Here is a 15,299-nt window from a genome sequence, read left to right on the forward strand (position 1 = left end):
AGCTTACTGTCTTAAGAGCATTTCATAGACTTTGAGAGACTGTTTGCCTCATTTTTATACATGTTAATCCTTTAATATGACATCTGATCACAGTTCTCAGACAGACTAATCAGTGGCAACTCTGTAGATAGAAAATATTCAAAAAACTGGAAACTGATAGCCCATAAGGTTCATTGCATAACATATACACACACACACACACACACACACACACACACACACACACACACACACACACACACACAGTAGTAATGTGACATTACACAGAAAGTGAGGAACAAAGTACAAGATATGCATTTATTATAAAAAACTGGTGTGAGAGTATAAAGATAACAGATACCTAACATGATGTAAAGACTGACTGACAAAATACAATATTTGCAAGCATTATATACTGAATGGATATCTATGTTAGTGTGTTGAAAGAATCACCAAACTAGTGTCACAGCAAGCTATATAGAATAAGGTAGGGAAAGTCAAGTTACACGAACAGCGAGACCAGTTGCATTTTCCTTGAGTCTTGTAATGAGCTTTTAGTTCTGATTGGGAAATGGGGTAAAAGGAATGGCCTTAAGTAAAAGAATGGACAGATTCCCACAGTTTGGAACCATGGACTAAGAAAACATGGTATGTGCTCTGAAATCTAGTTTGTGCTATTTGCAGGAGACAACCTGATTGGTTAAGATTTCTAAGGATGTATATTGGTGCATCTTTGAATAGTCTAGAAGCTAGTAGGAAGAAGGTTTCATTCTTAATACATTTAAACAGCTGACAGGCACGTAGAAAGTCAGCACATTGTTTTGCATGTAGCCAGTTAGCTTTGTCACTGCAATTGAGTAGCAACATTGTTTTGTAGTCAGCATTCATTTCTTGGGAAGAGAGAGTGATGAACCTTCAAATGGCATTTAAGATGGTTTGAAGGGAAGATATATTTCATTTAGAGGTGGCAGCAATCAGAAGAAGATCATATTCTAGCTAATCCAGTAGTACACTTTTACCTATGTCATTCCAGCAGGGCCTGGAAAGAAAAGGGGAGATTCTATTAGCTCATAATAGAAAAGAAAATAGTTTGTGCATAGTCAAGTTGGAGGTGGAAATTTAGGCAGGAGTCCAACCATATCATTAGACATTTGAATGTAGTGATATCTTCAGTAATATTACTCAGATGAATGAAGATATACAGAGGTCTGGGGATAGAAGTGACTTTTTGTCTATTACCAAGTAGCATTGTTTTTGTTTTAGATGAGTTAAGATATAATTCATTATCATTGATCTTTTGAATAAGGGCATGAAAATAAGCCTGACATTTAAGTTCAAGAGAAGTGAAAGAGAGAATGGTTGGACAGGAATAGGGCCATGCCATTTTTTTTTAAATTTCTGCAGGTATTCTGGTTTTCTAATAATATGACTCAAATGGACCAGGTTCCAAAGCAGTAGTATGATTAAAGGTCAGGAAATTAGTATTGCTTCAATATTTGATGTTAGCCAGAAGTGTTTTTCATAGCACATGCAATGTGCCCAGAACTGACTCCTTTTGCAATTCATACGGAGTTAACATGTATTAGTAACATATCTAACTACAACTGTAAATTCACTATTATAAGAACCACTGCTCCTACTTCTGTTGGAACTGTTTGGGTATCCTTCTTCTGCATTGCCCTCATTTTTGCCTGTAAATCTTGGTATTTTATGACTTTGTGTATCTATATATGTAAGGCACTGTGGTCACTAGGTGCAGCAATTTCAGTGGCCAGTACTACATTTCTCTTCCTGGCATGGACTACTATATCTGGTTTGCTCACATCTATTTTTTGAACTGTTGGTAATGGGTAATCCCATATGAAATAAATGTTGTCATTTTCCATAATGCTTTGTGTCTCATGTTTCCAGTGCTTCTCAGCTGCTTCCATATCATAGTTTTTGAAGTAGCTGAAAAGCATTGGAAACATGACCACGCCATCAGCATAAAGTAGGAGATACAGAGGTAGATGGAGGCAAGTCAAAAGGGAGTGTGTTTTAATGTAGACAGAAAACAGCAGAGGTGCCAGTATGGATTCTTGGGAACACCTTTCTGCATACGGACTAATGAAGAGACTACTGATTTAAAATGTACTGAACAGCGGCAGTTAAAGCGATCATTTCTGAACCAGGAAGTGTGTCTTCACTAACGTCTATTTCAATGAGTTGGTCTAAAAGAACTGAGTGATCAACAACATCAAAAGTTCCAGTAACATAGGAATATAGGAGTATGCTCTGTAAGGGATCACAAAGACAATGAGATGCCTAGTCATATACACCTTTAAGCAGACCCTTTTTAAGCATTTAATGGTGCCCACCTCCCAAAATGAGCAGAGCTATTCATGAAGACCCTGGTGTAAATGTATGTATACCAATCCAGTCATCTAGCCTAACTTTAAAAGTAGCCAAAGTAGTATTTTCTTTGACTGGTAGTGATAACTAATTCCATAGGCTAAGATTATGTTGAGTTAGGAGCCTATCTTTCCAGCAAATCTTGTTTGTTCTGTGATGTACATTTATGTCCTTAGTGCAGGTACGGGTGTTTGTAGAACCACTGGTTTTGCAAAGAAATAAAAGGTCAAATAGGACTGGGTCTTTCAGTTCTCAAAAAACAGGATGCAGATCACCTTACAGTAATTGGTAGACTATTGAGTATAAGGAAAGTTATGCTAAGTTATTGGGGTAGTTCAGAGATTTAAGACATTTAATTATCTTGATTAGAAATCTTTGGGGCTGTTTTAATCGAGCAATATGTTTGGATTTGTACATACCAAAGGCAGCATAGTATTCAATGATGAGTCTGAAAAATGAAGTGTACAATGATAGGATAACTTCTTTGGATCTTAAAGATATTCACTTAAAAATCAACTGGGACAGATAGACAGATTTCCTGACTATGGTGGAAACATGAAGATCAAATGAGAGACCATTATCCACATTAGTACCATGGTCTCTTATGACTGTATTTATATTAAGAGGAATACCATTTATAACATATGAGGAAGGGCAACCTTTCTGCTAGATGAGACCAGTGTTGGCATACTATGCATGTGTATATTCCAGCCCTGGCTCAAGCTGTTTTAATCAGTGGATGAGCAGATAACATTGCCCAGTTACAGTTATCAGAAAATTTGGTGAACCACACTTTTGGGATATTGGCTTAGATATGTGCACAATAGATGCCAAACAGAAGAGTGTATTGAACTTATCCCTGTGGCACCCAACTAGTTAAAATGCTGCTTTCATAAAGCATCCAGCAAACTGACAACTTGGTATCTATTGGATAGCTAATCTGCCATCCAGGGAACAATGTAGGACAATGGAGGATTTACATTTTTTCAATAATAACAGCATGGGGGATACTGCCAAAAGCCTTGGCCAGGCAGGATAATCAGTGTGCTCAGAGTGACTACTGTCATTGCCCCTGTAACCTCTCTCATGAGATGGAACCTGCCCTTCACAAAACAAAACTGCTTTGGATCTAGATCAGTTAGGTTGCCTATGTCTGTATAAATGATTTCTGCTAATGATACAAAATAGTTATGTTATGAGTTTTTTTTTATTAGCCAACCTTTCAGGGGTAATATAGGACCGCTGATTGGGTCTGTGACTTGCTCAGAGTTACACAATTGGAAAATTGTGGTGGAAAGAGTCATACTGTGCACCCTCGACTACTGTGAGCAGCTCATTACGAATTAGAGCCTTAATTCTCCACCAACTATTTGACAAATATGTAAGGTTAATAACATTGTTTCTGCATACAGGCCTTTGATCATTTCAATCCCTTTGCACAGTTTTCCAGTTCGAATGCACATTTTAGAATGCTAGCCACTTTGTGGATGACCTTCTCAATTACTAAAAGAGTAAATAAATAAATAGGTTATAGTGTACGGATGTTGTATGTAATTATTATGCCATACAGGCTGTAGTTTGGTAGAAAGAAAGAAAGAAAGAAAGAAAGAAAGAAAGAAAGAAAGAAAGAAAGAAAAATAGAAAGAAAGAACGAAAGAAAAAGAAAGAAAGAAAAAGAAAGAAAGAAAGAAAGAAAGAAAGAAAGAAAGAAAGAAAGAAAGAAAGAAAGAAAGAAAGAAAGAAAGAAAGAAAGAGAGAAAGAAAGAAAGAAAAAGAAAGAAAGAAAGAAAGAATGACAAAGAAGACAAAATGAGTTGGAACGCCAGTCTAAGGTTCTAACAATCACGCTTGAAGAGCAGTGGTGCTAAATAAAGCTTTGTCAAGATCAACATCAGCAACACTCAACTTTTAATTTTTCTACATGGAGTTAGGGTGTCAGGTCAGTTGTTCTCTTTGACCATCTGTGAAATCAGTCCTACTTGTGCCTCTGCCCTGATGCCCTCATTTCATAATCTGTCCCATAGTGCACATCCTACTAGCCAACACAGGCATTTTATCTCCATCACCTCAAGCTTCCTCAATGATCTGCCTTTCCTGCCCAAGCTTCTGTACTATAAGTTAGTACTAGCCACACCATTGTTTTGTGCACCTCACTTTTCAATTAAGTTGTCATTTTTCTGTCACACACTACCCCTGATACTCTGTGCCAGTTAGCTGCAGCCCCTATGATTCTAGCGTTGACCTTCTCATTCAGACGTCCCTTCTCAACCTTCAGACTTCTTATCTCCTCAGTCAACCTACTCTTCAGTTTTGCATTCTAATTCCCTTATCATTTGCTGAAATTCTTATTCAGAGTCTGCCTGTAATGCCACATTGTCTGCATACAGCAGTTTTGTTATCTGTACCTCCTGACCCGTTTGCTGATGTAATTCAACAAAGGTGTATGGAGTTGCATTTGCTAATTTGGTATCCACTTTCATAATTATTAACTAAAGATGACAAGAGCAGATCTTCAACTGAGAAAAATGTTTACAACAGTACAGAACATAGGATTTGATTCAATAGTGACATCCAGTTCATGCTCTGTTTTTTGAAGCTGTACATGCACCTAACTGGTGTAACACTGAGTCGCACTCTTCTGCAACAACTGATGTATGCCAAAATAAAAAGCTACATTTACCTCATGCTATCTTTAGTTCCTGCAGCAAGGAACTGTAATAATATTCAAACCACGCACCATAGCATTTCAAAAAGATGCATGTTTTAAGAGATAAAAATAATTATCTGTAAAGGAACTGTGGCAGGCTGCCTGTTCTCCTTTTAACATTGCCCATTTTTTCTTTAAAAGACAGGATTTTATAGTTAGTACGTAACCCAGGTATGTTTTCTTTATTTTACTTAATTTCAAGGAAGTTAGTCTTGTTTATTTAGTGAATGAGTGACATGATGATTTTCTAGTACAGTACAATATATGGACAGAATTCTTCCAAGTTATTGGAATATGATTTGAGAATATCATGACAGTATTTCTTACATAAACACATTTCAGTCTCAGACTAGTTCACAATGTTTAGTTAACTTGGGCACTGTTGGTCATATTGCAGATTCATGTATATTCTCTATAGGCACATCTCTGAAATTATCAATGCAAAGGCTTCTAGTCTGAATTTTGTTAATCCACAAATGTTAGTGTAGTAATAAAATGTCATGGTACAATTTCCAGTTAAACTTTCCTTCTTGGCCCAGAATTAATTCTAATTTAAATATCCAGTTTATTAATAATGCCCAGTGGTGTGGGAATTACAGGAAAAAATAATGAAACGTCTGGGAGAAGGGGAGATTGTGAGAATTCTTCTAATCGTAGAACCTCTGTTTTCCCGCAACAGTCATCCTCAATGGCATCACTTTACTCTCTCTCTCTCTCTATATTTATATATTTATATTTTTGATGCAAAATTGTATTTTCAGCTAATATTTCAGTTTGTTGTAGTATATATAATTGTTGCTGGAGGAAGTATATTCCATCCAAAATATAATTTACGTGAGTAGTTAATGTCTACACTAAAAGAGAAATGTATGACTTGTATGCACATACACACCACACACACACACACACACACACACACACACACACACACACACACACACACACACACAAATTCACTTTGTTCAATACTTGATTGTGATCAAGTAAATAATTTAATAGATACATAATAACTAGCATAATGTATTTTAGCTGGTTACTATTAGATATTGTTAAAACTATTTCAATTCACGTGCACAGAAAGACAGATACACAGGGAGAAACATACATGTAGACATACACACACACACACACACACACACACACACACACACACACACACACACACACACACACACACACACACACACACACACACACACACAAGCATTCTTGTAACTGCGGCTGCCATTACTTGCTTTTAGTTCTTTTGTTCTGGTACTGCAGCTTTTAAAGAACTGTGCTTAGCAAAGGAAAAGGAAATTTCAGTTCCTTGTAACTATTGCTGCAATTCCATGCATTTTATCTACTATTTTATTTTATTTTATTTTCCTGCTTGCACGCTACATCCTAAGGGAGGAGAAATGGAATGATGACTCTTGCAGACTATTTCATTCTCAGTGCACAGATTTTGTGACAAACTAGGCACTCTTCTTACCAGGATCTTCCTGTACATTAATTCTCTTTTTAAATATCTCTGAGCCTTTTGGGTTTCTAATACCATGATGAGAATGGACCCCATTCCTAAGTCAGAGTATGATTAAAGTTCATGAGATTAGTATTGTTTCGGTCACTGATGTTAACCAAAAGTAGTCTTCGCAGAACCCACAATGTGCCCTGAACTGATTCCTTCTGCAGTTCGTATGGCATTACATGTTTTGGTAGCCTATGTAATTATGACTGTGTATTTTTTTTATGAGACCCATTGCTCCTACTATCATTGGAACGGGGTGGACAGCTTTCTTCCACATTACTCTCATTTCTGCCCTTAAAATGTTGATATTTTACGACTTATTATCTTTTTGTATGTGAGACATTGTAATCATTGCATGTATCAGTTTCAGTGATCAATGCTGCGTTTTGTCTTTTTTTCATGGAGTACTATATCTGGTTTTGAATAGTTGGAAATGGGTAATCCCATGTGATGTGCACTTTATCATTCTCTATAATACGTTGTGGTTCACGTTTGTGACATTTCTCAACTACTTCTATATTATAATGTTTGCACAATGTCCAATGCTTCAGTCTTGTCTGTTATTGTATCTTTCAGTGCACACGTTCTCTGTCATGAATGTATCACACCCAAACACAAGATATGTGACTGTTTTCAATTATTTTTTGACAGAACCTACATTTGTTTCTTTCTCCCACATGTTCAATGGACCTTGAAAACCAACATGTACCTAGTCAACTATCATATGCTGCTGTTATTAATGTTTCATACTTTTGTTTTAACTCACCATTGTTTAACCAGTCCTTTGTCAAATCCTGATCACCATAAGGGTTACTCCAGGAGATCTCTATACTTGCCACTATATTTATGTTTTTTCCACATTACATTCCTACTTCCTGTTTGATTTCCATTTCCACTTACTATCTGAATACTTCTGCTAAACTAAGCAGAGAGGTTGTCTTAGACTTCCTCTTCTCATGTCGTAAAACTTTCACTATGTTTGGATCTGATGAGGTCAGCAGATATGTGCGCAGCCCCACGACTGTAGATCCATGCATGTAATCAATTTTGAGGAGGTCCATACCTCTTTCAGAGAGTGGAATATATAATTTTGGTATACAATGATTTTTATATATAACTTGACAAAAGTGAAGCATTTTCTTGTTTTTTTTTTGTCTATCTGATCCAATGCCTTTTGGAGCCAGTCAATCACATCAAAACTGTAAGATAAAACAGGAAGAACAAATTTGTATATAGATGGACTTAATTCTTACATATCAAGGCTGTTTACAATATTAATTTTAGTTTTCTAAAATATTCCTTAATGAGTTTTGTACACAATCAGTTCACAAATATTTATTCACTACTTCCTGATCAAGTTCTTTGAAACATATTCCTGTCCCAAACTGATATTTTCTTGGTGCTGTGGCTTTCCTGCTTTAAATGCTGCTTTTGCACATTTATCAAGACCAAATGCCAAAATCATCTGAGAAAGTTTTAACCACTTGCAGTTTTGCTTTCAACTTGTCATCTGATGAACTGTACAGTTTAAAGTCATCTACTAAAAGTAGATGTGGAATCTTTAAAAAAGGTTGGTTTTTTGGAGACAAATTGTAACCAAGAACTAATCTGTTAAGCAAACATCTTAACAGATTAAGGGCAAGAAAAAGCAGCGATGACAAAGAATCACCTTGGAATAACCCCCTTTGTATTTTTATCCCTGGGATAATGATTTGACCCTTGTCATAGGTTCATAGGTTCATTGGAGGTTACTAGGCTAATGAGTCTAGAGCCCTTAACCATGTTAATCCTGAGTTTCCTCAATTAGTTAGATGTTGACATTGGCTGAGTGAGTCTATAATTAGTACCGATTACCCCTGTCCATGGGCTCCAACCCAAGGTAAATTTGCAGTCATCCAGACATTTGTCTAGGTTGCATTTGACTATGGTCAGACAGGAGATGTTTCATGTGAATTGGAAGTTTATTCCAGAGGAGTGGCAGTCTCTGGGAGATATAGCCATCTCTCCAACATGTTCTGTTTAAGATCTCTAGAGTGAGTGACTCTTGCACCACTTCACTTGTGGATGTGCAGAATTCCCATTAGGGCAGGGTCAGAGACTGCACTGTAGGCCAGGCAAGTCACCTCTCAGCAACCTATAAGATACAGTGTACAGTGAAAGGGCTTTCAGTCTATCCATGTAAGTCATGGTTTGAAGGTCTTGAATTTTCTTAGTGAGAAACCTCTGGAGTCTCTCCAGCTGTTGCAGACATCTGGTGAAGTCTGATGAGGATTGAATACAGTAGAGCTATAACATCCTTAGACCTGGATGTGATGCCCTTACTTATGAGATGCACAATGTAGAAGGCTTTCCTTACTACTGTGGAAACTTGGTGGTCAAAGTTCAGATTGCAATCTACCTGTGTTCTTAGATCTCACACCACTGGGTTTGAACTTAGGGGGGTGCTGTCAATATTGTAATTAGCAGGAAATTCTGCTTTGCCAAAGGGGATAATAACATACATTTTTGTCTTTAGTTTTAGTTCATGGCTTTGGCAACAATCATTTGTCTGCATTAGCCCCTTCTGTAATATGGTAACATCACTGGAGGACTCAATGATTGCACTGTTGTCATGGCTTAATTGCAAAGTAGTTTGCCACTGTTTCATGGTTAATGTAATGTTATTGTTTGATATCATATGCATCTGTAAGCACTCTGTTACTTCATCTCATTTTATATCCTGTACATTTGAACTCCTTACTCTTCCTGTCAATTTTTTATCCATTCAGCATCTTTATTATGTTTCACAGGGTATTCATAAATATTTCTCCAAAATGTGTCTGTTTCTTCTTTTTTGGTGGTGTTTATTCCTTTTGCTTTGTTTCCCAGTTCTTTATAAAACTTGTTTGGGTCTTTAATGGATTGCTTATTTTGTACCGTTCCTTTATATTGATCTGCAGATCTTCTAAGTTTTTCTGCCTTGCTGATTTCTTCAATGTATTAGTTGCAATAGTGTATGACAGAACCCGGTCTGTTCTGATACTCTGAGTTGCTTTTATCACATCAATCTTTCTAAGATTTTTTTTTATCTATTCTGTCTTCAGTATTCTTTTTTTTTTTTCTCAAAAAATTTTTTATTTATTTCATATAGAAGAAAAACAAAGAAGTTAATGAGCATTACATGAAAAATTGAAAATGCAGGCATATCTAATATAATACAAAGCTCTAGAACATGGTAAAATACATACAATATATATACATAGCTAGACTAACCTACAGCTAGACTAAACTAAACTAAATTTAACTAATTTCAACTAAGATGCTACCAAAAGAAAAAGTGAGATGAAAGAGGAAAATTGTGGATATGAAGGATCAAAAGGATCATCTGGTCTAGATTGGGACAAGAGCTATACCGAACTGTAACCCCAATTAAGTACAAAGAATTAGTTAGAATAACTTTTTCCAAAGTTTTTCAAAGAAGATTTTTTTTCCTGGGTCTTATTATTATAAATTTCTGTGCTGATATATAAGTAAGAGCCATCTCCCTGAAGTTATTCCAAGAGAGTTTGGTGCGATCCAGCCAATTTTTAGTAATATAAAGTTTAATCAATGAGCATAAAGTGATTAAGATATGCATGTCTAGTTTAGAAAGGTTTATAGTAGGTATGTGGAGGATCACTAGCTCCCAAGAGAGTGTAGATTTGTGGTAACCCATTTTCTCAAGACAAACTTTTAATGAAGTCCAGAGTTTATGGGAATGTGTACAGGACCAAAGTATATGTAGAAGGTCAGCGTTTGGGAAAGAGCAGCATGTGCAGGAGGGAGTATTATTGGGATCAAATGTATTAAGTATAGTAGGAGTATAGTATAAGTTATTATTAACCATTAGTTGAGTATATATGAGCTTTTTAAATGGTGAGAGTTCTAAGGTGTTTTTTATAGCTGACAGTTTTTGTTTCTCTGTGAAAGGGGTTCCAACATTGTCCCAGTAGTTAGAGAAAAGGCAAGCCAAGCTATGTGTTATGAAATTCAAGAGGTTGTATGATTTGGAAAGCATTTTCTCTGAACTTGAAAGAGCTTGTATATCCTCAAGTAGTTTGGTCATATCTTGATTAATGGTCTGGTTAGAAGGGAATTTTGATGTTATTAATTCTTTTAGTTGGCGAAGGATCACCGCGTACTTATTATTTACTTTGAGAATTAGGCGCAGGGCAGGAAGTGTTATATTCTTGTATTTGAGAATGTCCCATACTACAACATCTTTAATGAGAGGAAAATCTGATAGACTAATCATCGAGTTGTTTATCTTGATGATGGGGTTTAGGTGAAGGGGTTGAAGTAAAGAAAGGGCTTTATCGAGGTGGATAGATCTCATCAAAGAATGGAATATTTTGATTTTATGTTTTAAATTGCTAGATAATTTGGAATTCTTGAGAGCTTCTGGAGAGAGGAAGGGGAGAGCTTTGGGATTGATTTTACTGTCTAGAACATGTTGATATCATAGTTTTATCCAAGAAGGAGCAGAGTTATAATCTTTCATATTTAGGTTAGAGATGGACAAAATTCTATTTGCACAGATAATCATATAGTGGAGCTGAAAGTTAGGTAGTCCCAGACCACCCCTACTTTTTGGGTAAACTAGTTTCAAGTATGATAGCCTAACTGATTTGGGAAACCAAATAAATTTGGCTAATTCTTTATTAATCTTAGAAAAAAGAGTATTGGATATCTTAAGATCCGACGTTCTAAATTGGTAAAGAAGTCTGGGTAAAATATTCATCTTCACTATCGCAGTTTTGGATAGGAGAGATTCATTTGTTTCAATCTGTGGAGGTCTTGTAGTATTTTAGACCATAATCTGATTAGGTTGTTTTGAAGCATGGAATTTTGGTTATTGTCAAAGTGTATGCAAAGATATGTGATATTGAAAGTTGTCTGAAATGGGGATTCCGGAAAGTAGTGAGATTTATGACCACCTAGATTAATAGGAAAAATGTGTGATTTCTTATGGTTAATCTGATATCTTGAAGCCTTCGAGAATTTATTAATAGAGTTAGTTATTTTAATTAGATCTGTATTAGGAAATTGAAAATACAGATTAAGGTAATCTGCGAAAGCAGAGAGCATTATGTTTGTGTTCAGGACTCTAGGGATCGAGTGTAAGGAGTTTTGAGCAATATAGAGGAAGAGAGGTTCAATAAAAAGATTAAAAAGAAAAGGGGATAGAGGGCAACCTTGCCTTGTACCATTCGTAATCTTAATTGAGTTAGATTTTTTTTTATTGATGTAGAGAAAAGTGGATGAGTTTTTATATAGAATTTTAATTATGTCAGAAAAAGTATTGGCATGTTAAAATGCGAGAGGGTTAGAAACAAAAAGTCCCAATTAACTCTGTCAAAGGCCTTAGAAGCATCGAGGGTTAATGCATATATTGGATTTTTATCTTTTTTTGTAAGTTGAATTAAGGAGTCGAGAGTTAGGGTATTATCCCATGCATGTCTTTGAGATGTGAAACCCGCCTGGTCGGGGGAAATTAAAGAGGGCATCATTTTTTTAAGTCTGTTTGCCAGAATTGTTGATAGAATTTTTATGTCAACATTTATTAAAGAAATGGGTCTATAGTTGTGTGGGTCTGTTTTATCTTGTTTGTTCTTTAGAATCAATATGGTTTTTGAGGTATTCCAGTGTATATCAGAGATACCATTATTTATAATAAAGTTGAATACTTTTAAAAGAAGAAAAGCTATTATTGGCTTGAAAGTTCTAAAAAATTCTGGAGTGAACCCATCTGGACCAGGAGATTTTCCTAATTTAAGATTGGAAATAACATCTTGGACTTCTTGAAGGGTCAATGGAGTGGAAAGCGTGGACTTCTGATAATCATTCACGGAGGGAAAATTTATGGCATTTAAGAAGTTCTCCATATGTGGCTTGAGGAGTGGATCTACCTTACTGATATATATATCTGAGAACAGGGAGAAAAATAGCTGTATTATTTCTGATTCAGCTTTATATAGTTTGTTTTGATATTGTATCATAGAGATCCTGGGCGAACTTTGGTTATTTTTAATTATTCTAGCTAAAGTTTTAGAAGGAATTTGTGCCCATTCAGAGTATGTTACAATAAGTTTTTGTTCAAATAGGGAAAGATTTTGTTGATGAAGTTCCATCAATTCTTTTTGAGTGGTGGTAATTTCTTTGTCTAGGTCAGGGGTTGGGCTTAATCTTTGTTTCTTTTCTAAATCAGAGAGTCTCAAGATTAAGTTAGATTCCTTAACATTGTAGATTTTTTTAAAATAAGAGGCCTTGCTAATCAGCATTCCTCTCAGTTTGGCTTTGCAGGCCGCCCATTAAATATCAAGGGGAATTTGTGAGATATCAAGGTTAGCATCAAAACTTTCCAGGATTTCTTTAGTTTCTTGAATTATGTCTTTGTTACGAAGCAGGTTGTTGTTTAAAGTCCAATTAGCATAGAAATATGTTGAGTGTAGCTTCAATGTGTGAGAGATCTTGAGAGAAATTCTTGCATGATCAGAAAGAAACCTAGGTTCTGTAGTGAAGTTTATTGTGAGAAAAGAAAGGGATTCAGAAATCAGAAAAAAGTCCAAGCGTGACCAGGTGTTATAGCATTTTGAGTAATATGTGAATATATTTTCCTTCGTTGAAGCCTCACTATATGAAATAGGATCAATAAGGTTAAAGTCAGTTATAAATACTTCTAGAGCTAGGGAAGCTTGTAAGTTATACGAGGGAGATTTACTTGTACGATCTATGCTGGGATCTATAACAGCATTCCAGTCCCCCCCTAGGATAAATTGGTTATTGTGGAAAGTGGATAGAATGTTGTATATCTCTAAAATAAAACCTTGTTGCTGTGCACATGGGCCATAAATATTAAGGAAAAGGATTGGTTTACTGGAGTTAGGAAGTTGAGATATGAAATAACACCATCTGCCGTTTTTGTCAGAGTTGAAATCTGTAATTACACTTTGAAATTCTTTTTTAACTATAATAGCTACTCCCTTTGAGTTAGAGCTATCACCTGCAGCTATTATGGATCTTATCCATTTTCTCTTGACTTCTTTCGACCAGTCATCTTTATGCATGTGTGTTTCTTGTAAGAAACAGATATTAGCTTGTGATTTGAACAACAAATGCAGTAAGAGGGATTTTTTAGATTTATTTTGTAATCCTCTAATGTTCCATGAATCAATGTGCCAGGCCATATTTACCTAGCTGCTACTAATGTATGGGTTTGAGGTATTGCTGCACCTCTTACTCTGAAAAGGTATCAGACCCGTGTGGTAGGAGAGGTTATAAAGTAGAGTTCGGTATTTTAAAGGAGTGGAGATCTGTATCCGTCTTTCAGTCTCTATATATGACCTAATAATCACAGTGGTAGCATAGTACTTCTTCAAATGAACCCTGTGCCTAACCACCCCAACCCCTTAGGTGAAGAAGTACTGGAATAAAAATAGAAATAACAATACATGTAAGCTGTATCATAAACAAACATTTGAAATTTACCATACACATTTGATACACGGAGTAAATTGTAAAGAAGTAATAAAACAAATATTAAAACTATACATATATACATATTAATCATCATCCAAAAATAAGTCGTACTAGACTTCAAACACCATGCTATCAAGAGCTACCATTTATAATAAAAAGAGTATAGACAGTCATAAGAAAGAGGCAGAAAAGAGGTAGGAGAAATAGAAAGAAGAAAAACAGGAATGAATATGTTAATATTGATTGTGAGGATAAGTTTTGACCCTGACTGAGATTGGTAAAACAAATGTCCAGTAACATCAATGGATATACTATTAGAATAGTAGCGGTTAAAAAGCTAGGATAAACATATAAGAATGTCATTGCTAAACTTGAAAACATACCGATATATATACATGCATGTGTATAAATAGATTATTTATCAATAAATATACCTGTACTGTAATATAGATAAAGCTGAATAAAACACATATATAAAGTGATTATATAAGTCCTAGTATAGGTAAAGGAAAGAGAGAGAAAAAAGACATAGAAGGAAGCTGATATTGTGCGGTAGACTTTAGTGGCAGGTGTGTTTTTCTAATAAAAATATTTTAATGCTGAAACTAGTATTCCAAAACGTATCCAATAATAGATGATGTTTAAACTTAATAGGTTATCACCTGTTAACAACACGTTAATGAGAAATAAACACAGGCATAACTGTAGATCACATCATATAGCTCATGCTGAGAGCTAATAAGTAAATAATCTAGTCCTGTGTATCAAGGCTAAATATTAATAACCATAAATATGTTCTGGAACAGGAATAACAATGTTAAACCTAGAAAAAATGGTATTATAAGCTTGAAAGCAGCAACTTTGGATAGACTTAAAAGAGCTATACAAAAGCCTCTGTCCAGTAAATTGAAGGTTTATATATATAAGCTACGTATTAAGCTAGCTTTATAATGCAAATGGTATTATGAACAAGACATTTTTGGTGGAAAGTAAAAAAAAAAAAAGCTATGCAAAAGCTTCTGTCTAGTAAAATTGTAATTTTATATGTACAAGCTATGTATTTATCCAATTTTATGATGGATCAATACATAGATTGGATAGTTATTTAGCTAAAATGACTTTCCTTAAGTCGCACAACTAATGCCACTGGTGGCATAAAGATAACAGGATGTCTAAGTTTCTTGTTGTAGTTCGACTGCACTATGTAATATGGGA

The sequence above is a fragment of the Protopterus annectens genome, chromosome 4.part0 (assembly GCF_019279795.1).
Source record: "Protopterus annectens isolate FY-2018-M chromosome 4.part0, PAN1.0, whole genome shotgun sequence".
Classification (NCBI taxonomy): domain Eukaryota; kingdom Metazoa; phylum Chordata; order Ceratodontiformes; family Protopteridae; genus Protopterus; species Protopterus annectens.